Here is a 3398-nt window from a genome sequence, read left to right as displayed (position 1 = left end):
TTCGAGCAACACGTACACTAGTAAATATTAATACTAAGCTATTTTAATAACATGTTTACTAAACATGTTACAAAAAAAAACTAATTTATTTCCCTCCCTATAGCAGAACATACGTGACATGTTTAAGACAATGTTTAAGTGAAAACACTATCAGGCAAATAATGGAAACTCGCTTAGTCTGCAGGTTTGCTAAGGCAGAATTGTTTTAGTTTATAATCTCATAGAAACATATTTTCATAAACGAATAATAAAATTGGATTAATTTATTACAGTAAGTTTATTTATTTATTTATTTATTTATTTATTCACGGTAACACCATTTATACAATAGTAGTTAGCATAATCAATTACAAGATGGCATAATTAACAACGACACTACATTACTAATGCAATTATATCAAACAAAACTGAACTTGAAAAAACTTTGGGTAAGTATGATATTCAATGAAAACAACAGACAATAATAACAGGCAATGCAGACAACAACAAAAAAAAACAATCAATAACAGGCAATGAAAGACTAAAAATAACAGGCTATAAATACAAGCTATATAAATACGGCAAGCAATAACAGGTAATGAAAGCCTATAATGACAGGTTATAACTAATAGACTATAGTACAAGCTATAATACAGCAAGCAATAACAGGCAATAAATACATACAAAATATAACAGACAATAAAAATGCAGAAGCAATAGAACAACAGGCAATAAATACAGAGGCAATAGAATAACAGGCAATAAAAAACGCTAAATAGAATTCAGACAATAACATGCAATAAATAAATACGGACAATAATACAGGCAGTGAATGCAGTTAACGATGGTGTCCTTCCAAATTTATGTAGATTTTTTTGGCGGTCACAACTGAGGTGTTCCAAAGGTCAACGTGCGGGGACAGGAGGTTCCCAATCCTATGGAGACGGGGGATCACACTGTTGTGCTCATAGTTGTTGGCGTAGGCTTGAATAGCGAAGAGGTTCCTTGAGCGAGTTCCTCCTGGAACTCGAAAGTTGATCCGACCAAGTAGCTCAGGGCATACAACATCACCATTTAAAAGATTTACGAGAAGAGAAACATCAGCTAATTCTCTTCTCAAATGTAAAGATTGTAGTCCCAATTGAATTTCGATGTCGCTGATGGGAATTGTTGCATAGTTGTAACCCATCTTGAGTCCAACAACTCGAAGAAACCTTCTTTGGATTTTCTGTAGGCGGTCGATTTGTCCAATTGTATAGGGAGCCCACACAATGCTGCAATATTCAAGTACTGAGCGAACAAGGCAGATGAAGAGATACCTCAGCGCTGTGATGCTGAGACCATGTCTAGAGGTGCGAATAATGAAGCCCAGTGCCCTTGACGTTTGCCACAAACCAACTCCATGTGGTCAAGAAATGTGAGGTTTGATGAGAACACCACCCCGAGGTCACGAACTGAGGTCCTCCTGGAAATATCACTGCCATCGATGGTATAGTTGAAGATAATGTTAAAATTGAATCAACTATTCTTTAATAACACTCACACAATAATAACTTTTATTTACTTTTTTATCATAACAAAACTAGATATATAACATATGATTTTATAAAACAGGCAATAAGTAAATTGGATGATGTTGTAACTCCAACACACCCTCTCAACATCATGCCTAGTAAAGTCCTAGGTAAAAGAGTGATCTTTTAAACACTTGCCCTAGAAGTGGCTTTGTTAAAAGGTCCGCTTGATTATTTTCACTTGGACAGTATTCCAGAAATACTTCGTTCTTACTTATCATTTCTCGGACGTAATGTTTTCGAATATCTAAATGTTTTATTCTAGCACTCATCTTTTCATTTTCAATAAACTTGATACAGCTCTGATTGTCTTCAAATATTACTGTAGGATTTTCTTGGGGGAAGCCCATATCTTTCAACAATAGTCTTAACCATACTACTTCTTGAGTGGCTAAGCTTGCGGCCATGAATTCAGCTTCTGTTGAAGAAAGAGTGACATTGGTCTGTTTTTTGCTAATCCAGTTTATAGTGCTGTTTCCTAACTTGTACATCATTCCGCTGATTGATTTTCTATCTGCTAAATCACCCCCCCAATCAGCATCTACATAGCATGACAATTTCAATTCTTTTTCCACCCCTAATTTTAATTTCCTGTCAATGGTACTTTTCAGATATCTTATTATTCGCTTTACAGCATTCCAATCACTTTGGGTAGGTTTTTCAACTCTTCTAGCTAGAATTCCAACAGCTGACAAAATATCCGGTCTTGATGTCACTGCAAGATAAAGAAGTGATCCTATTGCCTTCCTGTACATTTTGTTATCTGGCAGATCTGGTGACATAGCTGTTGAGTTGATAAATCCAACTTCCATTGGTGTTCTTGCTGGTTTACTGTTTTCCAGTCCATGTTCAATTATGATTTTATTTATTTTTCTTCTTTGGTGAATGTAAAAGTCTCCATCCATCTTATCAATTTCAACTCCTAAGTAGTTGTGAACAACTCCTAAGTCTTTCATTTCAAAGCATTGTGTCAGTTTTTTGAAATGTTTTCTTGACATTTTCAATTGATCCAACACACAAAATGTCATCAACATGAACCACTACATATGTATAATTTCCATCAGTATTACTCGTATATAAACAAGGGTCAGAATTGCTTTTTTCAAATCCCATGCTCATCATTGTTGTATTCAGTGTTTCATTCCAGGCCCGAGCTGCTTGTTTTAGCCCATAAATTGATTTCTTCAATTTATAAACTTTATCTTCATTATCAGATTTCACAAAACCTTCGGCCTGTTGCATATATATTTCTTCTTCTAACTTTCCATTTAAAAAGGCTGTTTTTACATCAAAATGATGCACAGTCAGATCTTTTGTCGCTGCTATAGTTAGTAAAATTCTTACTGTTGTTGAATTAACGACAGGAGCAAATATTTCATCATAGTCTTCTCCATATTTCTGTGAGTAACCTTTGGCTACTAAACGTGCCTTATAGCGCTCAACCATACCGTCATCTCCATACTTTGCTTTAAATATCCATTTACATCCAACTGCTGTTTTCTGTGGAGGTAAATCTACAAGTTCCCATGTATCATTTTTTAATAAGGCTTCCATTTCTTCTTGAGCTGCTACAACCCATTGTTTTTTCTCAGGTTCAGACAATTTCTCCAATTGTTTCCAAGATTTTGGTTCAATCACATTTCCTTGAGCTATTAATGATAGTTTGTTAGGAGGAACACCTTTTGTTTTTCTTTCAGATTTTCTTACTTTCAAGTTAATATCATTGTTCTGATGATCATCTCCATTATTATCCCCATCAATCATATATGGCTCGTCATGTTCAATCTCTTCAATTTCATTTGACATATGTTCTTTAGTTTCATTTGTTGATGTTTGCCTATCATC

The sequence above is a fragment of the Macrosteles quadrilineatus genome, unplaced genomic scaffold (assembly GCF_028750875.1).
Source record: "Macrosteles quadrilineatus isolate MER2022 unplaced genomic scaffold, UCM_ALF_1.0 Scaffold_1__1_contigs__length_201487025, whole genome shotgun sequence".
In the NCBI taxonomy this organism is placed as follows: domain Eukaryota; kingdom Metazoa; phylum Arthropoda; class Insecta; order Hemiptera; family Cicadellidae; genus Macrosteles; species Macrosteles quadrilineatus.
The sequence above is the reverse complement of the archived record's forward strand: the minus strand, read 5'-3'. Positions refer to the sequence as shown.